Consider the following 25,001-nt stretch of genomic DNA (forward strand, 5'->3'; position numbering starts at 1 on the left):
TTGGAAGTGGCCAGACAATTTATTATTATTATTTTCCCGAAGAGTGAAAGCGGGCGCCGTTTCCACGCGCGCAAGACAGCCATAATACGTAAAATAGCCGGTTCCCAGTTGAGAGAGTCAGAGAGAGCGTGGTTCGAAGTAAGTACTACCCCTAAGACCTTTAATGGCTCCTTGGATACCATAATTCCTTCAATCCGTTTGTCTGGTCGGTTTGTCCAAGAACCGAGCCATTGCCCGCTACTTTTGTCCAGATTTATAACCGCCCCAGAAGCGTTGCCGTAGTCATGATAAATCGATACCACGACGCGTACCGAAGTTTCAGCCGCTAAAGACAAAGTGTTGTCGTCTACATGTTGAAAGAGTACCGGGGAGTCGCTGTTGCAAATACGCAGACGCGGGATACTCGAAGACTGCGATAACGCGAGGCAAAGTGGCTCGGTCGAAAAAGTGTATAATAAAGGGCTTAAAGGACAGCCCTGACGGACAGATCTTCCAAGACGAAAAAAGTTCGTCATAAAACCATTGACCTTGATCGTTGTACGACCACCCACCAGGAGTAGTTGAATCCATCGGAGAAAATGGGGACCGAACCCGAAAGCTTGCAGTACCCGGAATAGAAATGACCAGTTCACGAAATCGTACGCTTTCCGTAAGTCCATTTTCAAGAAAAGTCCCGGCTGTCTGTGGAGTGCCAGATACGAGGCAACGCCGCCAAGGTATCGTGTTGTGCCCGCGACATCACGGCCACGAATAGCTCCAGTTTGGCAGGGCGAAATGACTGTAGGCGCCACCAATGCCATGCGAGTAGCCAAGACTTTACCAATAACTTTACGGTCGACGTTGAGCAACGTGATGGGACGCCAATTAGACAATAACGTTAAGTCGCCGTCTTTCGGTAAAAGAATGATCATGCCTTGTGTCATAGAGAGAGGCATTTGTCCCGTGGCAAACATGACTTCAACAAGCCTTACGAAATCCTTGGCTATCAACGGGAGTACGAAACGCCAAAAATGGACTGTGAAGCCATCGAGACCTGGGCTACGGCCTATTGCCATAGCGTTCAAAGATTTGTGGATGTCTTCCCAAGAAACGGGACTTTCGCAAGCGGCAGACAAATCCGGTGGTAACTTTCCGGCAACAAAGGAGGCAAAACGTGCAGCTTGAGAGTCATCACTGTCCGACGCGCGATACATGTTTTCATAATAAGAAAATATTTCCTGACGAACGGAAGCGCCATCGTGAATTGATGAGCCGTCTGCTAAAGTCAAGTTTTTAATTGACCGCCGGGTTTGCCGATGTTTTTCGAGACTCAAGAAATAGCCCGAAGGTTGCTCCCCCAAACACGCCACTCGGTATTGGAGCGAATTACAGCGCCCCGCAATAGATAGTGGTCATGTTCCTTGATCAAATTTTGAACTTTGACGAATTCGCCACAAACCGGGTCTTGCATCGATAAACGACGTGACAACTCTTCCAACTGACAAGCCAAGAGCGTCCTGGTGTGCCGACGTTCGGAAGCGGCGGCTTTCCCGTAAAATATTGCGTAATCACGAATTGTACGTTTGAGGGTTTCGTACCAGTCCAAAATATCCGTAGAATAGTGTTCGCGTGAGCGACTCCTAGTGATAATTCGCCTGACGCACGAACAGAAAACCTCATCCTCAAGTAGCGAATCGTTAAAGGACCAGGTTCCAGGGCCCCTAGGAACTCCTCCAAAATCAAAATGGGCGATCGCGGCGCGATGATCGGAAATCGGACAGTCACGAATAAAAGCATTTTGAATATTCAAAGAATCAAATTTTTTTACAAAAATGTAATCAATGCGAGAGCGGATAAACCGGCCAAAAACGTAGCCAGAACGCGTAAAGTCCCTTTTGTCATTGTTTTTGAGTCGAAAAGTGTCAGTAACATGTAATTTGGCGGCAAGTCTATGAAGGGCCGTAAATTGGGACTTGTTAGGTCTACAACTAGCAGGAAGGCGGTCCCATAGGCAATGACAAATATCGTTAAAATCGCCGCCTAAAATTAAACGGCCGGTAGGACAGTTAGATGCGATGACTGTAAAGAACAACTCACGGTCAGTCGCCGAATTAGGCGCGTACACATTTAAAAAATGAAATAGATCACCGGATATTTCAGCCGAAACTAATAAACTACGACCCCGAACAATATGAAAAACATTTGCAGTTTTAAAATCGAGTTTCGGATTAATTAAAATTGATACCCCGCAAAACCCCGTAGCGTCATCGTTAGATAAAAAACATTTACCGAAATACATATTTTTAAAAAGCGCAACATGAGACGAATCCCAATGAGTTTCTTGTAAAAAAATAATGTCAAATGTTTTTACATATTCCACTAGTTCTTTCATCTTATTGACATCACGTAGACCATTGATATTAAGAGAAATTACCCGGAGAACCATGAGCGTTTGGAGGTTGGAAGAAAGACGACGACAAAGCAGCTCCCGGAGACGGTGCAGTAGTAGACGGAGGAAGACTCGCGTTCCGAGCTGCCTCGAGCGACGGAAACTGGAACCCAGGTTGGTTGAAAGGTAGTTGACGTTTGGCGGGATCCAAATCTGAACTCGAAGTGGGGAGAGAATGCTTCCCACTGCCCACCGCAACCTTGGAAAGGCGGTTGGCAAAAAGCGAGTCGTCTAAATCAGCATCAGCCATGTCGATGTCACCTTCTGGTTTCCGCTTTGACATATCAGACCCAGCAGGTCGTACATTTGCGGGATCCTCTGTCCTTTGTACTTTGTCGGCGACTTCATTGCGGAAACCGGAAATATCGCGTCGACGCTCTTCCATCTTTGAGGCGGCAGTACCCTGCCCAGGGCATGACCTGGCCAAATGACCACCATGACCACAGCGACGACAGATATTGTTGGGACAATCTTGATAGAGGTGTCCAGAATGGAGACAACCGTTGCAAACCCGGGTCTGTGCTTCGTGGCGAACGCGATAAACGTTCTCACGACCCATAACATCCAATACCTTTAAACTGTAAGGCAGCGAAGATACACCTTGAGGCAACGTGACGCGAACGTTACGCTCCCCGTAGTACAAGCCATCGGACTTTACCCACACGAAAGCGCCTTTAAGTTCAGACCCGTAAGCTTCTAGTTTAACGCGAATAGCGTCGTCCGTGACAAACTCCGGCACTTCGAGAAACTTCAAAATAACAGATCGCGCCGATACACTTTCGACCGCCCGTAAAACGCCGCCGACCATCAACCCCGACTTAATACATTCTTCCGCGTCCGCTTCAGTAAAAAAACAAACAAAAAAACCACCTACACCAGGGACAACCGATGAAATAGCATCAGTTCCAAAAACCATTTTAACCGATACTGCAATAATCTCCTTAGTAATACCCGGAGTCAATGACTCGACAACCACAAAGACGCTACGCTTTAGCGCCTCCATAGTGGCGGCCTCCCGAAATCGGGGACAACCGTAAGAAGAAAAATAAAATCCAAACACGAAAAATGAAAACAACGAGAAAGGGAAAAAGAAAACACGGTAGAAAACCGCTAAAGTGGTACGTACCGCCGCAAGAAAACACCGAGAACGAGAGCGTAAAAAAGACAACCGTTCCCGACGAAAAAGCAAACGAGACGAGAACCAGTGCCTTAGACCGCTCGGCCAAACTACCCCTATAATCGGTCCCCAATTAACTTAGATCCTCATCGGCCGCTTTTATCAGAACTACCGGAAAATGTTGGCAGCGTTGGGATTCGAACCCACGCCTCCGAAGAGACTGGTGCCTAAAACTAGCACCCTAGACCGCTCAGCAACGTTACCCATATTACTGCTCGCCAATTAACCTGGATCCTCATTGGTCGCTTTTATCAGAACTAAGGAAATATGTTGGGAGCGGTGGGATTCGAACCCACGCCTCCGAAGAGACTGGTGCCTTAAACCAGCGCCCTTGACCCCTCAGCAACGTAAACCATATTACTGCACGCCAATTAACCTGGATCCTCATTTATCGCTTTTATCAGAGCTACGGAAAAATGTTGGCAGTGGTGGGATTCGAACAATAGCCTCCGAAGAGACTGTTGCCTCAAACCAGCGCCTTAGACCGCTCGGTCACACTACCCCCATTATCGGTCCCCAATTAACTTAGATCCTCATCGGTCGCTTTTATCAGAACTAAGGAAAAATGTTGGCATTGGTGGTATCCGAACCCACGCCTCTGAAGAGACTAGTGCCTAAAACCAGCGCCCTAGACCGCTCAGCAACGTTACCCATATTACTGCTTGCCAATTAACCTGGATCCTCATTGGTCGCTTTTATCAGAGCTACGGAAAAATGTTGGCAGTGGTGGGATTCGAACCCACGCCTCCGAAGAGACTGGTGCCTTAAACCAGCGCCCTTGACCCCTCAGCAACGTAAACCATATTACTGCACGCCAATTAACCTGGATCCTCATTTATCGCTTTTATCAGAGCTACGGAAAAATGTTGGCAGTGGTGGGATTCGAACCCTAGCCTCCGAAGAGACTGTTGCCTCAAACCAGCGCCTTAGACCGCTCGGTCACACTACCCCTATTATCGGTCCCCAATTAACTTAGATCCTCATCGGTCGCTTTTATCAGAACTAAGGAAAAATGTTGGCATTGGTGGTATCCGAACCCACGCCTCTGAAGAGACTAGTGCCTTAAACCAGCGCCCTAGACCGCTCAGCAACGTTACCCATATTACTGCTTGCCAATTAACCTGGATCCTCATTGGTCGCTTTTATCAGAGCTACGGAAAAATGTTGGCAGAGGTGGGTTTCGAACCCACGCCTCCGAAGAGACTGGTGCCTTAAACCAGCGCCCTAGACCGCTCGGCCACACTACCCCTACATTCGGTCCCCAATTAAATTAGATCCTCATCGGCCGCTTTTATCAGAACTACGGAAAAATATTGGCAGCGGTGGGATTCGAACCCATGCCTCCGAAGAGACTGGTGTCTAAAACCAGTGCCTTAGACCGCTCGGCCCAGCTACCCCTATAATCGGTCCCCAATTAACTTAGATCCTCATCGGCCGCTTTTATCAGAACTACGGAAAAATGTTGGCAGCGGTGGGATTCGAATCCACGCCTCCGAAGAGACTGGTGCCTAAAACCAGCGCCCTAGACCGCTCAGCAACGTTACCCATATTACTGCTCGACAATTAACCTGGATCCTCATTGGTCACTTTAATCAGAGCTACGGAAAAATGTTAGCAGCGGTGGGATTCGAACCCACGCCTCTGAAGAGACTGGTGCCTAAAACCAGCGCCTTAGACCGCTCGGCCACAGTACCCTTATAATCGGTCTCCAATTAACTTAGATCCTCATCGGTCGCTTTTATCAGAACTAAGGAAAAATGGTGGCAGCGGTGGGATTCGAACCCATGCCTCCGAAGAGACTGGTGCCTTAAACCAGCGCCTAAGACCGCTCGGTCACACTACCCCTATAATCGGCTCTCAATTAACTAAGATCCTCATCGGTCGCTTTTATCAGAACTAAGGAAAAATGTTGGCTGCGGTGGGATTCGAACCGACGTCTCCGAACAGACTGGTGCCTTAAACCAGCGCCTTAGACCTCTCGGCCACACTTCCCCTACCATCGGTCCCCAATTAACTAAGATCCTCATCGGTCGCTTTTATCAGAACTAAGGAAAAATGTTGCCAGCGGTGGGATTCGAACCCACGCCTCCGAAGAGGCTAGAGCCTTAATCCAGCGCCTTAGACCGCTCGGCCACACTACCCCTATAATCGGTCCCCAATTAAATTAGATCCTCATCGGCCGCTTTTATCAGAACTACGGAAAAATATTGGCAGCGGTGGGATTCGAACCCAAGCCTCCGAAGAGACTGGTGCCTTAAACCAGCGCCTTAGACTGCTCGGCCACACTACCCCTATAATCGGTCCCCAATTAACTTAGATCCTCATCGGTCGTTTTTATCAGAGCTACGGAAAAATGTTGGCAGCGGTGGGATTCGAACCCATGCCTCCGAAGAGACTGGTGCCTTAAACCAGCGCCTAAGACCGCTCGGTCACACTACCCCTATAATCGGCTCTCAATTAACTAAGATCCTCATCGGTCGCTTTTATCAGAACTAAGGAAAAATGTTGGCTGCGGTGGGATTCGAACCGACGCCTCCGAACAGACCTCTCGGCCACACTTCCCCTACCATCGGTCCCCAATTAACTAAGATCCTCATCGGTCGCTTTTATCAGAACTAAGGAAAAATGTTGCCAGCGGTGGGATTCGAACCCACGCCTCCGAAGAGGCTAGAGCCTTAAACCAGCGCCTTAGACCGCTCGGCCACACTACCCCTATAATCGGTCCCCAATTAAATTAGATCCTCATCTGTCGCTTTTATCAGAACTAAGGAAAAATGTTGGCAGCGGTGGGATTCGAACCCTTGCCTCCGAAGAGACTGTTGCCTAAAACCAGCGCCCTAGACCGCTCAGCAACGTTACTCATATTACTGCTCGCCAATTAACCTGGATCCCCATTGGTCGCTTTTATCAGAGCTACGGAAATATGTTGACAGCGGTTGGATACGAACCCACGCCTCCGAAGAGACTGGTGCCTTAAACCAGCGCATTAGACCCCCCGGCCACACGACCCCTATAATCGGTCCCCAATTAACTTAGATCCTCATTGGTCGCTTTTATTAGAGCTACGGAAAAATGTTGGCAGCGGTGGGATTCGAACCCATGCCTCCGAAGAGACTGGTGCCTTAAACCAGCGCCTTAGACTGCTCGGCCACACTACCCCTATAATCGGTCCCCAATTAACTTAGATCCTCATCGGTCGTTTTTATCAGAGCTACGGAAAAATGTTGGCAGCGTTGGGATTCTAAACCACGCCTCCGAAGAGACTGGTCCCTTAAACCAGCGCCCTAGACCGCTCGGCCACACTACCCCTACATTTGGTCCCCAATTAACTTAGATCCTCATCAGTCGCTTTTATCAGAACTAAGGAAAAATGTTGGTTGCGGTGGGATTCGAACCCAAGCCTCCGAACAGACTGGTGCCTTAAACCAGCGCCTTAGACTGCTCGGCCACACTACCCCTATAATCGATCCCCAATTAACTTAGATCCTCATCGGTCGCTTTTATCAGAACTAAGGAAAAATGTTGGCAGCGGTAATATTCGAACCCATGCCTCCGAAGAGACTGGTGTCTAAAACCAGTGCCTTAGACCGCTCGGCCCAGCTACCCTTATAATCGGTCCCCAATTGACTTAGATCCTCATCGGTCGCTTTTATCAGAACTAAGGAAAAATGTTGGCAGCGGTGGGATTCGAACCCACGCCTCCGAAAAGGCTGGTGCCTTAAACCAGCGCCTTAGACTGCTCGGCGACACTAGCCCCTATAATCTGTCCCCAATTAACTTAGATCCTCATCGGTCGCCTTTATCAGAACTAAGGAAAAATGTTGGCTGCGGTGGGATTCGAACCGACGCCTCCGAAGAGACTGGTGCCTTAAACCAGAGCACTAGACCGCTCAGCAACATCACCCATATTACTGCTCGCCAATTAACCTGGATCCCCATTGGTCGCTTTTATCAGAGCTACGGAAATATGTTGACAGCGGTTGGATACGAACCCACGCCTCCGAAGAGACTGGTGCCTTAAACCAGCGCATTAGACCCCCCGGCCACACGACCCCTATAATCGGTCCCCAATTAACTTAGATCCTCATTGGTCGCTTTTATCAGAACTAAGGAAAAATGTGGGCAGCGGTGGGATTCGAACCCACGCCTCCGAAGAGACTGGTGCCTTAAACAGCTCGGACACACTACCCCTATAATCGGTTCCCATTTAACTTAGATCCTCATCGGTCGCTTTTATCAGAACTACGGAAAAATGTTGGCAGCGGTGGGATTCGAACCCACGCCTCCGAAGAAACTGTGGCCTTAAACCAGCGCTTTAGACCGCTCGGCCACACTACCCCTATAAACGGTCCCCATTTAACTTAGATCCTCATCGGTCGCTATTATCAGAACTAAGGAAAAATTTTGGCAGCGGTGGGATTCGAACCCACGCCTCCGAAGAGACTGTTGCCTTAACCAGCGCCTTAGACCGCTCGGCCACACTACCCCTATAATCGATCCCCATTTAACTTAGATCCTCATCGGTCGCTTTTATCAGAACTAAGGAAATATGTTGGCAGTGGTGGGATTCGAACCCACGCCTCCGAAGAGGCTGGTGCCTAAAACCAGCGCCCTAGACCGCTCAGCAACGTTACCCATATTACTGCTTGCCAATTAACCTGGATCCTCATTGGTCGCTTTTATCAGAGCTACGGAAAAATGTTGGCAGTGGTGGGATTCGAACCCACGCCTCCGAAGAGACTGGTGCCTTAAACCAGTGCCTTAGACCGCTCGGCCACACTAGCCCTATAATCGGTCCCCCATTAACTTAGATCCTCATCGGTCGCTTTTATCAGAACTAAGGAAAAATGTTGGCAGCGGTGGGATTCGAACCCACGCCTCCGAAGAAACTGTGGCCTTAAACCAGCGCCTTAGACCGCTCGGCCACACTACCCCTATAAACGGTCCCCATTTAACTTAGATCCTCATCGGTCGCTATTATCAGAACTAAGGAAAAATGTTGGCAGCGGTGGGATTCGAACCCACGCCTCCGAAGAGACTGGTGCCTTAACCATCGCCTTAGACCGCTCGACCACACTACCCCTATACTCGATCCCCATTTAACTTAGATCCTCATCGGTCGCTTTTATCAGAACTAAGGAAATATGTTGGCAGTGGTGGGATTCGAACCCACGCCTCCGAAGAGGCTGGTTCCTTAAACCAGCACCTTAGACCGCTCGGCCACACTACCCCTATTACTGCTCGCCAATTAACCTGGATCCTCATTGGTCACTTTTATCAGTGCTACGGAAAAATGTTGGGAGCGGTGGGATTCGAACCCACGCCTCCGAAGAGACTGGTGCCTTAAACCAGCGCCCTTGACCCCTCAGCAACGTAACCCATATTACTGCTCGCCAATTAACCTGGATCCTCATTGGTCGCTTTTATCAGAACTAAGGAAAAATGTTGGCAGCGGTGGGATTCGAACACACGCCTCCGAAGAGACTGGTGCCTTAAACCAGCGCCCTTGACCGCTCAGCAACGGAACCCATATTACTGCTCGCCAATTAACTTAGATCCTCATCGGTCGCTTTTATTAGAACTAAGGAAAAATGATGGCAGCGGTGGGATTCGAACCCACGCCTCCGAAGAGACTGGTGCCTTAAACTAGCGCCTTAGACCGCTCGGCCACACTACCCCTATAATCGATCCCCCATTAACTTAGATCCTCATCGGTCGCTTTTATCAGAACTAAAGAAAAATGTGGGCAGCGGTAGGATTCGAACCCACGCCTCCGAAGAGACTGGTGCCTTAAACCAGCGCCCTAGACCGCTCAGCAACGTTACCCATATTACTGCTCGCCAATTAACCTGGATCCTCATTGGTCACTTTTATCAGAGCTACGGAAAAATGTTGGCAGCGGTGGGCTTCGAACCCACGCCTCCGAAGAGACTGGTGCCTTAAACTGCTCGGCCACACTACCCCTATAATCGATCCCCATTTAACTTAGATCCTCATCGGTCGCTTTTATCAGAACTAAGGAAAAATGTTGGCAGTGGTAGGATTCGAACCCACGCCTCCGAAGAGACTGGTGCCTTAAACCAGCGCCTTAGACCGCTCGGCCACACTACCCCTATTATCGATCCCCCATTAACTTAGATCCTCATCGGTCGCTTTTATCAGAACTAAGGAAAAATGTGGGCAGCAGTGGTATTCAAACCCACGCCTCCGAAGAGACTGGTGCCTTAAACCAGCGCCCTTGACCGCTCAGCAACGTTACCCATATTACTGCTCACCAATTAACCTGGATCCTCATTGGTCACTTTTATCAGAGCTACGGGAAAATGTTGTCAGCGGTGGGCTTCGAACCCACGCCTCAGAAGAGACTGGTGCCTTAAACTGCTCGGCCACACTACCCCTATAATCGGTCCCCATTTAACTTAGATCCTCATCGGTTGCTTTTATCAGAACTAAGGAAAAATGTGGGCAGCGGTGGGCTTCGAACCCACGCCTCCGAAGAGACTGGTGCCTTAAACCAGCGCCTTAGACCGCTCGGCCACACTACCCCTATAATCGGTCCCCATTCAACTTAGATCCTCATCGGTTGCTTTTATCAGAATAAAGGAAAAATGTTGGCAGCGGTGGGATTCGAACCCACGCCTCCAAAGAGACTGGTGCCTTAAACCAGCGCCCTAGACCGCTTAGCAACGTTACCCATATTACTGCTCGCCAATTAACCTGAATCCTCTTTGGTCGTTTTTATTAGAGCTACGGAAAAATGTTGGCAGTGGTGGGATTCGAACCCACGCCTCCGAAGAGACTGGTGCCTTAAACCGCTCTGCCCCTATAATTGGTCCTCAATTAACTTAGATCCACATCGGTCGATTTTATCAGAATTAAGGAAAAATGTTGGCAGCGGTGGGATTCGAACCCACGCCTCCGAAGAGACTGGTGCCTTAAACCAGGGCCTTTTTTTTTTTTTTTTTTAAAACCCTTTATTCACAGTATTAAAATTACAATACAATCATAAAGATTGGAGGTTATAAAACACAAAATAGAATTGAGGACAAGCAATCAACAAGCATTCTATTCAAATATTTTGTTTAACATGTTGTATAAAATTAAATCTGACGGTAAATCTAAATGTAATTTCTGTTGCTTATAACGACATTCTAGTTTTAAAACTGCATGGAATTTCTTTTGACACAAAAAGTGATTAAATTGAATATCATTAAAAGAACAATAACACCGGTATAACCAAATTTCTCTTTTCATTACAGCACAAAGGAACTGGACCACTGTCCAAAACATTTTAGAGTTATGCAAGTCTTTATGAATTAAACCAAAAATAAGGAAAGAATTTCGCGTATACGAAGAAACGCCATATAAATCACGATTAAGTTCCAAAATATCACAGAATAGCCAAGTCCATAATTGAGAAACCACGGGGCACGTTACGAAGAGATGTTCTACCGTCTCTGAGTCTATCCGACAATATATGCACGTATCATCCTGTACCACTAGAGCGTGCACCAAACGCGACTTCACCGAGAAACCATGATGAATGAGGCGTAAATTTATGGCAGAGAGCGAAGGACCCAAAAAATTGGATCGCACGAATTTCCAGCGAATCCGTTGAAGAGGGCCACCGAAAAAGCGACGCCAGCGTTCTTCTCCACTCGACTCGATAGACAATGATTCCGCGAACGCAGCGTAAATGGGCCTCACTGCGATAGCGAGAGACACCTTTTCGCCCGACACGTCAATAACCGATAAACCGACCTCGTGCGCGACCGGAGGGCGACGCAATTGACGCCCCCCTTGTTGAATGCTCATGGACCAAATCAGAGGAACTGCATCAATAAGTTCTTGGTAGAGTAGCAAGACCCGAGACCGAGGCAAAACGAGCGATGAATCGGCTGTAGCGTCGAAACACGCCTGTGGCGGCAAGAACCCGGGGACGTACTCGTAACACAGATCGCGTACTGTCCGAAAACCCGCTTGCGAAAAAAACCCACGCTCGAGACGACCGAAATGTGGCAACGACAGACGCGGATTTAAAAAAAGCGGTTCATCCAAAAAATTCGAGAGAGCGGGAAAGGTCCAGCCATGAATGTGCTGAAAATCCTTCCAAGCAAGCAGCATGGAAACATACCGAGACGGAAGACCGGCGGCGCAACGAGAAGTGATAGATAACCGGAAAACGTGTAGGCCCAATTTCAAGGCGCCGCCATAAAGATTAAGAATCTGCGACGAAAGATCCCGAGCGAAAACCGGAGTAGTCTCTGCAAACAACGTAAGAGCTTCACGAACGCGAAACGCCTTAACTTTGGTACAAATGTCTACTAGCCCGAACCCTCCGATCAGCGTTGGCCGAACAAGACTCTCATAGGCGACCAGATGAGGGCCATTGCCCCAAATAAAGTTCAAAATGGCTTCCCGAAATTGACGAAGCCAAAAAGGCGAAATATCGACTGTTTTTAAAATATGCCAGAGCATAGATGCAGCGAGCACATTGACAACCAAAACTTTGCCAACGACCGAGAGAGTACGACCTTTCCAAGACCGTAAGACCCGAGAGAACTTGCCATAGCGCTCCTCCCATTGAAGGCGAGCCGAATGCACAGAATCGTAGTCTATCCAAATACCGAGAATTTTCAAAGGTGAACTAGAAAGCGTTACGCCGCTGATCTCGATAGGGTCCCGACCGTGATATAGACCAAGCCATTTCGCGTGGCACTTTGACGGGTTCAATTTCGCTCCGGAGGCTTGACCGAAATCCGCAAAAACGTCGCAGATCGCGGGAATCGCGGCCGCTGTTGAGGTTACAACCGTGGTGTCATCCATATGTTGAAAAAGAGTCGGCAAAACCGAATGCGCGGATAACCGTACCGGCGGGATGGATTCGTGCGACGTGACCGCGGAAAACAGAGGTTCCGAGGCTAAAACATATAGCAGAGGGCTAAGCGGGCACCCTTGGCGAACCGACCGCCCTAACGAAAAGACATCAGTCAAATGACCATTGACTTTGACACAGGCCCTGGAACCCGCGACAAAAGCTTGAATCCACTTGCAGAAAAACGGGCCAAACCCCATGGCCGCTAAGAGCTCAAATAAATATGGCCATGCCACCCGGTCGAAAGCCTTCATAAGGTCCAGCTGGACCATAATGCCACCCTCTTCACGAAGGCGGAGGTTCTCGGCGACATCTGACAACAGTCTCGTGGAGGTAGAAATGTCCCGACCACGAACCGCACCCGTTTGAGTAGCTGACGTAATGTTCGGCAAAAGCGACGCTACTCGGAGAGCAAAAACTTTGGATAAAATTTTATAATCAGTATTGAGTAACGTTATAGGCCTCCAGTTCTTTAAAAGAGTTAAATCACCAGTCTTGGGCAAAAGGATAATAAGACCTATTTTCATGCTGCGCGGAATTCGGCCCTGATCACGGGCGATATGGGCTAAGCGAAGAAAGTCATCCTTAATAAGCGGAAGAAAAAACCGCCAAAACTCCACCGTCAAACCATCAAGTCCCGGACTCTTATTGGGCTTCATAGACCCCAAGGACCGCTCGAGTTCCTCCCAGGTGACAGGCAACTCAACTGCGTCACGATCAGCTTTCGATACCCGGTCCCGGACCCGATTGCTAAAACTCCGACTCTGGGCCTCGCAAATAGGCTCCTGAGTATAAAGGGCATTATAGAAATCAAAAATTTGCTGACGGATGAGACGCCCGTCGCGAAAGACCTCTCCTGATGGAGACACTAAACGACCAATCGATTTGATACTCTGACGATGAGTCTCCAGGCGCAGAAAATAGCGCGTGGGCCGCTCACCCAATTCTTTAAAATCCGTCTTAGCGCGTACGACCTGGCCACGAAGCACCTCAGAATCGAAATCCGCCAATGCCTGCTTAGCGTCCAGCAACTCCGGCAAACAAGTAAGATCGGACGCGTAGCGAGACTCGAGGTGAGAAATCCGAACCAATAAAGCAGCGCGAGAACTTCTCAACTTCTGAGCGCGAGCTTTGCCGTAGAACATGGCGTAATCCTTAATACAAACTTTAAGATTTTCGTACCATTGAAAAATATCTACACGGTACTCGACGGTGTCGCGACTCCGATCAACAATACGCTGGGCCTTAGACCGCTCGGCCACACTACCCCTGTAATCGATCCCCAATTAACTACGATCCTCATCGGTCGCTTTTATCAGAACTAAGGAAAAATGTTAGCAGCTGTGGGATTCGAACCCATGCCTCCGAAGAGACTGGTGCCTTAAACCAGGGCCTTGGACCGCTCGGCCACACTACCCCTTTAATCGATCCCCAATTAACTACGATCCTCATCGGTCGCTTTTATCAGAACTAAGGAAAAATGTTGGCAGCGGTGGGATTCGAACCCACGCCTCCGAAGAGACTGGCGCCTTAAACCGCTCTGCCCCTATAATTGGTCCTCAATTAACTTAGATCCACATCGGTCGATTTTATCAGAATTAAGGAAAAATGTTGGCAGCGGTGGGATTCGAACCCACGCCTCCGAAGAGACTGGCGCCTTAAACCGCTCTGCCCCTATAATTGGTCCTCAATTAACTTAGATCCACATCGGTCGCTTTTATCAGAACTAAGGAAAAATGTGGGCAGCGGTAGGATTCGAACCCACGCCTCCGAAGAGACTGGTGCCTTAAACCAGCGCCCTAGACCGCTCAGCAACGTTACCCATATAACTGCTCGCCAATTAACCTGGATCCTCATTGGTCACTTTTATCAGAGCTACGGAAAAATGTTGGCAGCGGTGGGCTTCGAACCTACGCCTCCGAAGAGACTGGTGCCTTAAACTGCTCGGCCACACTACCCCTATAATCGATCCCCATTTAACTTAGATCCTCATCGGTCGCTTTTATCAGAACTAAGGAAAAATGTTGGCAGTGGTAGGATTCGAACCCACGCCTCCGAAGAGACTGGTGCCTTAAACCAGCGCCTTAGACCGCTCAGCAACGTTACCCATATTACTGCTCGCCAATTAACCGGGATCCTCATTGGTCACTTTTATCAGAGCTACGGAAAAATTTTGGTAGCGGTGGGCTTCGAACCCACGCCTCAGAAGAGACTTGTGCCTTAAACTGCTCGGCCACACTACCCCTATAATCGGTCTCCATTTAACTTAGATCCTCATCGGTTGCTTTTATCAGAATTAAGGAAAAATGTTGGCAGCAGTGGGATTCGAACCCACGCCTCCGAAGAGACTGTTGCCTTAAACCAGCGCCTTAGACCGCTCGGCCACACTACCCTTGTAATCGGCCCCCATAAACTTAGATCCTCATCGGTCGATTTTATCAGAACTAAGGAAAAATGTTGGCAGCTGTGGGATTCGAACCCATGCCTCCGAAGAGACTGGTGCCTTAAACCAGCGCCTTAGACCGCTCGGCAACAATACCCCTATAATCGGTCCCCAATTAACTTAGATCCTCTTCGGTCACTTTTATCAGAACTAAGGAAAAATGTTGGCAGCGGTGGGATTCGAACCCATGCCTCCGAAGAGACTGGTGGCTTAAACCAGCGCCTAAGACCGCTCGGTCACAATACCCCTACAATTAGTCCCCAATTAACTTAGATCCTCATCGGTCGCTTTTACCAGAACTAAGGAAAAATGTTGGCAACGATGGGATTCGAACCCACGCCTCTGAAGAGACTGGTGCCTAAAACCAGCGCCTTAGACCGCTCGGCCACACTACCCCTACAAATAGTCCCCAATTAACTTAGATCCTCATCGGTCGCTTTTTTCAGAACTAAGAAAAAATGTTGGCAACGATGGGATTCGAACCCACGCCTCTGAAGAGACTGGTGCCTTAAACCAGCGCCTTAGACCGCTCGGCCACAATACCCCTATGATCGGTCCCCAATTAATTTAGATCCCCATCGGTCGCTTTTATCAGAACTAAGGAAAAATGTTGGCAGCGGTGGGATTCGAACCCACGCCTCCGAAGAAACTGGTGCCTTAAACGAGCGCCTTAGACCGCTCGGCCACACTACCCCTATAATCGGTCCCCAATTAACTTAGATCCACATCGGTCGCTTTTATCAGAACTAAGGGAAAATGTTGGCAGCGGTGGGATTCGAACCCACGCCTCTAAAGAAACTGGTGCCTTAAACCAGCGCCTTATACCGCTCGGCCACACTACCCCTACAATTAGGCCCCAATTAACTTAGATCCTCATCGGTCGCTTTTATCAGAACTAAGGAAAAATGTTGGCAGCGGTGGGATTCGATCCCCAGCCTCCGAAAAGACTTGTGCCTAAAACTAGCGCCCTCTGGTTTTTTAACACTTGCTTAATCTGAGTTCATATTTCTAACAATAATTTCCTTTTGCGCTATTTGTTTTGGACCACAATTGTTGCTTGGATCCTAAGGAAAAACTGAACCGTGAATCTAAAAAGATAGTGCCAGAGTGTATAAGTAACTCTGGATGAGATTGAGGATTATCATAAATACTTCTTACTAGTAATAGATGAAATTCAGGTTAAGCATGACTTGGTATTTCACAGTCGAACTGGATAATTAATTAGTGCCACAAATTTAAAAACCTTTAAAAATAAAGTTTGCTAAAACAGAAAAAAAATGGGTACCTCAGAAGACATGGATTCTAATCCAAGTTAAGCTACTCACATTCTTCAATTAATGGTATTACAAAAAACTTCAAATATGCATACGCATTTTTCCCTTAGGAAACCTTAAAGTTGAAGATAAATATTTAATAGTTTGGGAAGCTACCGCCGCTACCGGAAGTTTGCAAAGAACTGGTTTTAGAATACTCTGCGTTGTGTGTGACTTCATAAAACCAAAAATTAATAAAAAATCTGTACAGAAAGTGAAGAAATATTAAATAACCACGAAATGATATATAGAAGTAAAAATCGATATGCCACGCTGTAAAAACTGCAAAGAATGGAGTTTGCAATAGTGGAAAAAAGAAAAACAAAAAGACGGATCAAGTAAACCAGTGCGGCTGTTGAAGAAAAATGGAAAATAAATTATCCGGTCACACATTGTTGACACCTATCGCATTGATTCGACTTCAATTTTGCGACTAGCACCAAAGCTAACGAAAAATCATGTTTATCCAAAAGAACTGATTGGTGATGAAGCATCAGAAACCATAAAATTTATTCGCTTGTTTGTAAATATTTTTGATATTCTGAATGTTTCAAATACCTCCAAAACAAAATTAAAGAGAAAGCCGGAATTAGCTCCATTCACGAGTCCAGATGATTGGCGTGTGAATGTAGTTTATGCAATTAACATTCAAACTTTTAATGAATCACACATTTTTTTAAATTTCAGTTGTTAGAAGAGAATTTTCTTGGACATTTGGACTTTGACCAATCCATAATGATATTAAGTAGAGAAGGAATAAGAATAACTGGTAAATTTCATTTTTATTTAAAAAAGGAATTATGCTAATATAATTACTGTTTTAAGTGCGTTCTACAATTGAAATAGTCAAGTACTTATGGGGTAAAGGAGCGCCAGTTTCGCTAACGGCAAGATTAAACCAAGACTTAGTTGAAAACTATTTCAGCCAACAACTTTCAAAGTGTGTATTGCAGGGTAAAATACAACAGTAATCCAGTACCATCTAGGAGTTAAAAGACTGAAACTAATGAAATCGTTAATGAAAAGGTTACTAATGGCCATTGTTCCAAGACCAAAATTAAGAGGGCCGAGAGAAGGAAAGGTGCTCGAAATGCACAGCTCTAATTATTAATTATATTTTGAAATTTGTTTAATTCTAAATTTAATTACGTGTAAATTAAAATGGAGACGCAAAACGGTTTAAAATCACTATAAATTTATTTCGAAATCGAAAGTTTCAGTGGAACTATTTATCTTATACGACTGAAGGTTAAATAGTTCCTCCGAAACGTTGGATTTGAAAGTAATGTTTTTGTTAATTTAAACCGTTTTTACTAGAGAGATGCATTCTAATAAAAAATTACCATTCCCGTCCTTTCCCGTTCAAAATATCCCTCTTGCATTCGTTACCGTTCAGTAAAAATGTTATTTTCAATGGGAAAATTTCAATTTTATGATGTCAAAAACATTTTTCGTTGCCATGGCAAACCTGTTGCCCATTGAATAAAATCCATTTAGGATTTTTCAAGTTACATCCCCCGAGTTTGAACAAAATCGGTGTGTAACACCTCGGATAGTCTCCTTGTAAGTCTCCTAGCTTAATGACCAAGCTTTATCTGGTATATGACCCTAAATTACTCTAATTCTTCATATAAAAAATTTCTTTTCATTATTTCTTATATCCCATACAAGGCTTTGTGAAACATTTCTTTAAAATTTTCGTTTTTCATAAGAGTGGCCATCGTCTCTTCTAAAAAAGAAACGCTATATTATATTTTGGATATAGCTAGAATACATGTATATGTCTCAATTTCTTACTTAGTACTTCTCCCGGTTTTATTTTGTTCCACTTTACCCACTCATCCGCAACTAAGTCATGCACCTTGTGACCTTTGCAATGTATGGATTGAGTTCCAAATATGGAATTAATAATCCTTCCCGATTTATATGAATTAAAGTTGGGGGAATGCCTTCAGGGAACTGATCCATATTACGAAGTGATAGGCTAATTTTGTAGTATGTGTGAGCCACATCTCGTTACTTTCGGGAGAAGGGTTTCTTCCCTTGTCTAACTTTGGCATAAACCTGCATATTCTTTTTATTTACTCTCCACATCTCACCAAGACAGCCTCCACCTAGTCTGAGTAGCAAATAAACCATATCGGATTTCTTATTGCGCTCTACTTCTTGATGAGATTATTATTAGCTTGACTAGAACTTGGTTCCCTTTGTTTTGTATTTGAGCTGGTCCAATTAGATCTCATCAGCTTTGCATAATTTTCTAGCACTTTTTTTACAATCCAATAAGTTATTAGGCAGAATTCATTTCCATCACAATTCAGTTTCAAATAAAATTCATCAGGTTTTTCCATTGAATATAAGGACACCCATGAGTTCCATGCACAAAGGAAACTAGAATTGGGTGTGCGATCTAATTTGATCTTTTCCTTAAGCTCGAAGAATTTATCAATGAACGTTTTTATCATTGTGTGTAGATTTCCACTCTCTTGTAACTCTTCCATGATTTTCCTTTTAGATTCACTAACTTTAAAAAGATCATCTTCAAAATTCAGGATTACGTTTCATTCGAAACCTTCTAGTAGCAATTGCTCTTCTTTACTCATGACTAATCTATATCAATAAACAAAACTATTAAACATTTTGTAAACTTAGTCTTTAAATACCCTAAAGGAAATATTTATCGACTCACCAAGTAAAGTTATCCGCCGTAAATATCAAATCTTTACATGTGGTGAAAACAAATGAGCAGACGAAATTATTGAAGCATTGAACCAATCACCCGCAAGCCACGTGTTAAAATCTAGCCAATAACTTTAGTTATTATACTTCTTTAACTTAAAACAATTTCCTAATCTTTGTCTCAATAAATATATCTCTAACTTTATGTCGTTATTTATTTTTAATCTTAATTGTTAAAAAATGGGCATTATTTTTAGTTATATCAAAATTTGTAAAGAACTATTTTTTATAACGCCTAACCACTATTTCTTTATACATTCGGTAATGTGGCGATCAAAATCGCGTGGTTTTAGGTGCCATTTTACAGTGCACTGAAAATAACACGTTACAGTCCCCAGCTCGACTGAAGGACTTTTTGTGTGAAGTCTTATCAGACTTTTGCTAAAAATAAAACCTCTATTTTCCATTTGAATTATTCTGTGACTAAAGACTAATAACTCTCGGCGAATTCCTCTTAGTCTTTGGAAATCGCCGAGTGATACAGCCAAGGCCCATTAAAAATTGAAATGCTTTCAAAAATGTAAATAACGCTTACTTTGTGTGAAAATATTTATGCATTATTATATCAGGAGATGGTACTTCTATTGAGTAACCGCAATATTTCTTGCCCCGCCCCCCATATATGGCAGGCACGAAATAAAAAGAGAAAGTGAGTCACCCTTTTTTTATTTGAAATAATACACTACATGTCTACATCTCTGCCACTGATGGTCATTTCAAAATAGTCGTCAAAATATAGCGAAGAGAACTATTATACAAGCCTTAAATCTAGTCACAAGATAGCTTGTTGTTTGTTTATTTTTCTCTCTGTCGCACTTGTGCGATTTCGTGTTTCGTCTAGCTACGCGCGTAACTCCCCCTCAGCGGGAGGTGAAGTGACGGCCGCGTAAGGCACCCGTTGCGTTTTTGCTTACGCCCTTATCCCCTGGTATTATCCTTTTTAAATGTAGTAAATATAAATAATAATAATAATAATAATAATAATAATAATCAGCTAGGCTAATACCCAAGGCACCACCTTAGGCCTAAGTCATCAAGCGACTTTTGACTATCAACTAATGCACATAAAATATGTGCGTTAGTTGATAGTCACAAGCAATTTCTCTATTAATTTGGCTACGGAAAATTTACCAATATGAAAAAATAGGGCCCCCTTTTTTAATAAATTTGGGGCCCCCTCTAGTTTTCCACGTAGGCACGTGCCTACTCGTGCCTATTGCTGGCGGCGCCACTGCTCTCGCTAGAGCTCGAAATATCGATGTGGTATTTACCCCGAATTTTTCGGCCGGCCCTTTCTCGACCATTCCCGAACTTAAATTTTCCATTCCCATCCATAACCGCCGAGTTGGTTTTCATTTCCATCCATTCCATTACCGAATATAATTTTTCACTCCCATTACCGACCATTCCCGCGGTTACCGCGGGAATAGGGAAATTGCCGTTTCGATTCAGCTCCCTGGTTTTTACATCTCCCTTTCAATTTAGTTATTCACAATGTGCTACTCTATTAAACAGTTTCTCTTACTTATTTGGAAAAGATTTTTTACTTTTTTTGTCAAGCCCTTTGAAATGTCAATTCATCAAGATTTGGTAACATTTCTATAATTCTGTGTTAGCTTGCGTTATCACCCCACGACTTTTTCAAATTTTCACAATATTTTGATTTAAAATTACATTGTTCCTTGAAGTATTACCGTTGAAAGGCTCTGTAGGTTTCATTAAAGAAGCTATAGTATCACACTCTTTCTCAATAAACTGAAATGCCATGGCCCATGGGTGATAAAAGTAATAAACTACCCTGTCTTGCTCTTTAGTCCACGAGTGATATTCTTCTGGCGCTTCACTTTTTTTATTAGGGCATTTCTCCAAAATTGTGGTCAATCGTAAAAGCCAACAATTTCTTTTAAAGCATAGCCATCAATTTGATGAATAGTCGTTAAGATTTTTAATTTTAGGTCCAGCCTCGTTTAGTTTAGCTCTAATATTGTGTTCTTGTTGAGGTTGATTCTTAACTTATTTCGATTGATACATTACAAATATCTCATTTAGCAAGCGGTTAATAAAAGTTGAGACCACCAAGTCCCTTTCGCCTTCTTTTAATATCTTGCATTCATCTTAAAGTGTTTAAAACCTTACTTTGTTCAAAAGTTTAGATGGCTTATCAACCGCAGACATGCCAAAATATTTGCTGCTTCGATATTGAGACAGGTAATGTTTCTTATCTTTATTTCTTCCAGATAATACTACAGGATATTAAGATAATATGAATAATAATATATATTTCTTTAGTAGCCACAAACTTAAAAGTTTATATTTATATACAAAGGTTTATTTATTATTCGTTTTACTGACAATATTATTATACATACATGAACCAGACTGCTTTACGAGAGCGCACGGGGTAGAACAGCTAAACAAATAAATCAGATAAAAAAAGAACAATTGATGTTGTAAAACAAAGTGAATATTCCTGACATTTTTTAAATCGTGTTCTAGCAAAAATTCGAGTTCCTTTATTAGCATTAAAAAATAGATCTTATCAGCCTTGGAAGTAAAGTGTTAAAGCATTTTGAGGAAGTGAATGATTTAATCCCTTTCGTTAATTAAATACAGTTAATAAACGACTAGTAACACCTATTCTCGTATAGATTATTTCTACACATCAAAAATGCAATACAAAAACTCCAGGAACTCGCTTTCCTACTCTTCTTAAAAATAATAACCGTAAAAATTAACTCAAAGGATCAAATAATCTTAGCTAATTTTGTATTATCTTATGAAGCGAAAAAATTAAGATAACATTCTTATCAATTTGGGGACTCAGTCTAAGAACTATGGGTGGTTTCTTCCAACCCTTTAATATCGTCAATGGGGTAGAGGAAATGAACGTCAAACTTCACCTCTCTTTTTAATCTCTAAACCTATACAATAGTTATTATATTTCGGTGCTATAAGGCGTAATCGTTTCATTAGTGAACGGATATTTGAACAATATTAATTAGACCTTTTCGCAACGCGACATATTACAATCAGCAATTATGTCACGCCTTAAATCATTCCAACGGTATTTAAGCAGTGACTACTTCGTTAATTCACTTTGAAATCGAGAACCATTAGTCCAAATTTTTTCAGGAAATGTAGCATGAAAGTTAAGTTATCTACCAGATAATCATTGCGTGAAATACTTTAAATTCAAAAAGTTTAAAAAAGTATGCGTTTCAATTGTAGCGTAAGAATTAAAAATAAACTACGTTTCTCTGGTGACTCCCTTTACTAAAGCGAAAGCAGCTACTGGTGGTAAGTAAATTTCAAATAGGTTTACCTTAATCTTCAGTGAAAAATGCCACAAGCCAGCCAAGAAATTGAAAATAAGTATTGCTTAAAAACTTAATTATCATAGCTTAGCATGGTGAAATTTAATCTCAAATAACTGAGGTTAAATTGAAAATTTTAAATAAAAATTTTGATTTTCGCTATATTTATTTATAACCCGATGCGTCTACCCTGAGATGTGGCAACCTTGACCACCAATTTCTCCGGTCACAGATCGAATTTCAAATACCGGCTTCGTCGTTTCCTAGAAATTAGTCGGTTCTCGTTATTTTAAATATTTTATACAAATGTTTTAACACGTTTACACGGGCATATAATAATCAGCTAGGCTAATACCCAAGGCACTACCTTTGGCCTAAGTCATCAAGCGACTTTTGAAGCCTTTTAATTCAGGTGGCCGGGTTACAATGCGTAGGAGGGTGGTGGCAAGCCCTGCATGCCACGCGACCGAGCCAACAGCTCCCTACACTAACTATTACCGTTAACCTTAACAAGTTTTTATGGAAGGGGAAACCGAAGGGCTCGGGGGAAAACCCCTTAAACCAGTGGGGAGATAACTTGCAAACTCAACGCAGAAGGAGTTGTTCCGAACTTTCACCCAGTGCCACAAGTTGGGATCGAACCCAGCTCCTCTTGCTGCGAGGTGAAAGTGCTAACCACTCCGCCACCCCACTTCAAAATCCAAGTGGTTTCTTCTTTATTGTTACGAGTGGTAAATAAGAATTCAGCGCCTAAATACGGATATAAACGTCAGGTACCTCTGACACTATGTTATGAATGATAACAACAACGACAACAATACGGCGTATATCTTTTGATCCACGAAGGTCTCTGACTCTTCCCGCAGTTTCTTATCGTAATCTTAGGCTGCATTATCTAAAACCTTTCCGATGAGTTCAAATGTTAAAGCTTTTTTAAGAATGACTTGTTGGAACGACTTTTTTCATGTTTATTTTTAATCTTCAATAAGAAACTTTTATGGTATACACTCTAAGAAATTACCGTAAACGAACGGTTATATCACAGTAAACTATACAGTCATACTACCGTTGAACATTTTGCTGTATAATTAACGGTCAGAAACCTGTTACGTTACTTAACGGTAATATAACATTAAAGTTTACGTTAAAACATTATTCCCCATTTTTGACCGTTAAAAAAACGGGTAAAAAACATTTATTTTCCTACGGTGGCGCCACATTAAATAAAATGGTTGAACGTATGAAAAACATTATTTGACTGTAAAAACGAATGTCACATAATACTTATTTATTAAGTAAAACAAGTTAAAAAATAAAGTGAAGAACAAAATATTTTTTGCAAATATTCCTCAGTGTTAAATAACATGAAAATAATAATTAAAACTTGAGATTAATATTTTTGTAACATCTATTTTGTAACAGAATTACAGAATAGAGTAATGGAGTAATGGCAGTGTGAAAACCAATGTAAGAACCCCCCCCCCCCAAGTTATAATTAGACGAGGGGTAATCAGGACCCCAAATTTTAATTAAAAAATTGTATACAATTTCCAAATATAATTATTTATTTATAATTTACAATTTAAATGTCCCACATTTTACAGCGTTATTTATAATATTTACCAAATGTGTAAAACGATATTTTAATGGTGCCGTAGCTAGGCAGGAGCGGGGGAGGGGCGATGCCCGGGGTCCCAAAATCTGATTTTCTTGCAAAAAATACCACAATTTTGCATCAGTACTATATTTCCTACCTGTTGTACTATAATCGTCCTATTTTTATATATGTTTACATTATTTCTACTACTAAAATATTTAATTACGCTGTTAATATCTAGTCCAAATGTGTAAAACAGTAGGAAAGCTGCAGGCTTCTCGCGTTGTCTTTGGAATGTTATGATTATTAAGACGACCTTAAAGTGCTGCCAGATTACTTGATAGTCGATACTGACCATACTGACTACATCCACTCCACAATAGAAACGACGCACGAAAACAGATATCTGCATGTTTTGGAACGAACACTTGGTATCATAATTTCTATTGTTGTACTAAAATCATTACCCTTTGAACAATAATTCGGTCAGAAAAATCTGGCAACGCTGCTTGCAGTTTTTAAACCTTTTCGGTACATCTGGTTACTTCTGGTAGTCCAGTTTCCCGCCATTTCTCTCCGGTGTCTATGCTTAGACTCATCTAAGCCTATTTTTGTACCGCGTTGGACAGTCACAGTGAATGCAGCGAACCTAGCATAGTCAGGTTTTTTTTTAAATCTGTAAGTATTATTTATAAACACAAATTAATTTTATTAAAAACTACAAGACTGTTGGTAATTCAATCGATTTTCGCAGGTTTGAAATTGTTTGTTGCCAGTTCCAAAGGTAATTATTAAGAAACGCTGGTTTGATGTCCAGAAATAGGACTCGGTGAGTAAAATTTATGGTTTTGTGCCTATTACAGAAATAAACGCGTGAATAATTTACATACTACTTTTAAGAAGCCTAATGAAATAGCATACGAATTAACATTAAGACACACTAAAATTTGTAAGCCTATTATAATTTTGGACTCTTAATGGTTATCAACTATAGTTAATAAGGTCTGTCGAGTGTCTATACCTAAATAAATATAGCCTTCCAGAAGTATAATATGTAGCCAGATGCTAGCGAGTACGCTCCTTTTTAGAATTTGTCGGTGGTGCTTTGCCAATGT

At 43.5% G+C, this 25,001-nt stretch overlaps 14 non-coding genes across 14 annotated transcripts; all 14 read right to left on the minus strand.

Annotated features, from left to right (window-relative positions):
• Positions 1 to 4,770: 4,770 nt before the first annotated feature.
• TRNAL-AAG (transfer RNA leucine (anticodon AAG)) lies at positions 4,771 to 4,852 on the minus strand. The gene has a single exon. It is a non-coding gene; the product is annotated as a tRNA-Leu (tRNA).
• An 812-nt stretch (positions 4,853 to 5,664) lies between these two features.
• Positions 5,665 to 5,746, minus strand: TRNAL-AAG (transfer RNA leucine (anticodon AAG)). The gene has a single exon. It is a non-coding gene; the product is annotated as a tRNA-Leu (tRNA).
• Positions 5,747 to 6,681: 935 nt separating this feature from the next.
• On the minus strand, positions 6,682 to 6,763 carry TRNAL-AAG (transfer RNA leucine (anticodon AAG)). The gene has a single exon. It is a non-coding gene; the product is annotated as a tRNA-Leu (tRNA).
• A 1,544-nt stretch (positions 6,764 to 8,307) lies between these two features.
• TRNAL-AAG (transfer RNA leucine (anticodon AAG)) lies at positions 8,308 to 8,390 on the minus strand. Its single transcript has one exon. It is a non-coding gene; the product is annotated as a tRNA-Leu (tRNA).
• A 66-nt stretch (positions 8,391 to 8,456) lies between these two features.
• On the minus strand, positions 8,457 to 8,538 carry TRNAL-AAG (transfer RNA leucine (anticodon AAG)). Its single transcript is given in 2 exon segments — positions 8,457 to 8,491; positions 8,501 to 8,538. It is a non-coding gene; the product is annotated as a tRNA-Leu (tRNA).
• A 215-nt stretch (positions 8,539 to 8,753) lies between these two features.
• Positions 8,754 to 8,835, minus strand: TRNAL-AAG (transfer RNA leucine (anticodon AAG)). The gene has a single exon. It is a non-coding gene; the product is annotated as a tRNA-Leu (tRNA).
• A 365-nt stretch (positions 8,836 to 9,200) lies between these two features.
• TRNAL-AAG (transfer RNA leucine (anticodon AAG)) lies at positions 9,201 to 9,282 on the minus strand. Its single transcript has one exon. It is a non-coding gene; the product is annotated as a tRNA-Leu (tRNA).
• Positions 9,283 to 9,634: 352 nt separating this feature from the next.
• Positions 9,635 to 9,716, minus strand: TRNAL-AAG (transfer RNA leucine (anticodon AAG)). Its single transcript has one exon. It is a non-coding gene; the product is annotated as a tRNA-Leu (tRNA).
• Positions 9,717 to 10,068: 352 nt separating this feature from the next.
• On the minus strand, positions 10,069 to 10,150 carry TRNAL-AAG (transfer RNA leucine (anticodon AAG)). Its single transcript has one exon. It is a non-coding gene; the product is annotated as a tRNA-Leu (tRNA).
• Positions 10,151 to 14,790: 4,640 nt separating this feature from the next.
• Positions 14,791 to 14,872, minus strand: TRNAL-AAG (transfer RNA leucine (anticodon AAG)). Its single transcript has one exon. It is a non-coding gene; the product is annotated as a tRNA-Leu (tRNA).
• Positions 14,873 to 15,236: 364 nt separating this feature from the next.
• On the minus strand, positions 15,237 to 15,318 carry TRNAL-UAG (transfer RNA leucine (anticodon UAG)). Its single transcript has one exon. It is a non-coding gene; the product is annotated as a tRNA-Leu (tRNA).
• A 67-nt stretch (positions 15,319 to 15,385) lies between these two features.
• On the minus strand, positions 15,386 to 15,467 carry TRNAL-AAG (transfer RNA leucine (anticodon AAG)). Its single transcript has one exon. It is a non-coding gene; the product is annotated as a tRNA-Leu (tRNA).
• Positions 15,468 to 15,534: 67 nt separating this feature from the next.
• TRNAL-AAG (transfer RNA leucine (anticodon AAG)) lies at positions 15,535 to 15,616 on the minus strand. The gene has a single exon. It is a non-coding gene; the product is annotated as a tRNA-Leu (tRNA).
• A 67-nt stretch (positions 15,617 to 15,683) lies between these two features.
• TRNAL-AAG (transfer RNA leucine (anticodon AAG)) lies at positions 15,684 to 15,765 on the minus strand. Its single transcript has one exon. It is a non-coding gene; the product is annotated as a tRNA-Leu (tRNA).
• Positions 15,766 to 25,001: the final 9,236 nt, after the last annotated feature.

The sequence above is a fragment of the Leiobunum rupestre genome, chromosome 8 (genome assembly GCF_980474605.1).
Source record: "Leiobunum rupestre chromosome 8, qqLeiRupe1.1.hap1, whole genome shotgun sequence".
Lineage (NCBI taxonomy): Eukaryota > Metazoa > Arthropoda > Arachnida > Opiliones > Sclerosomatidae > Leiobunum > Leiobunum rupestre.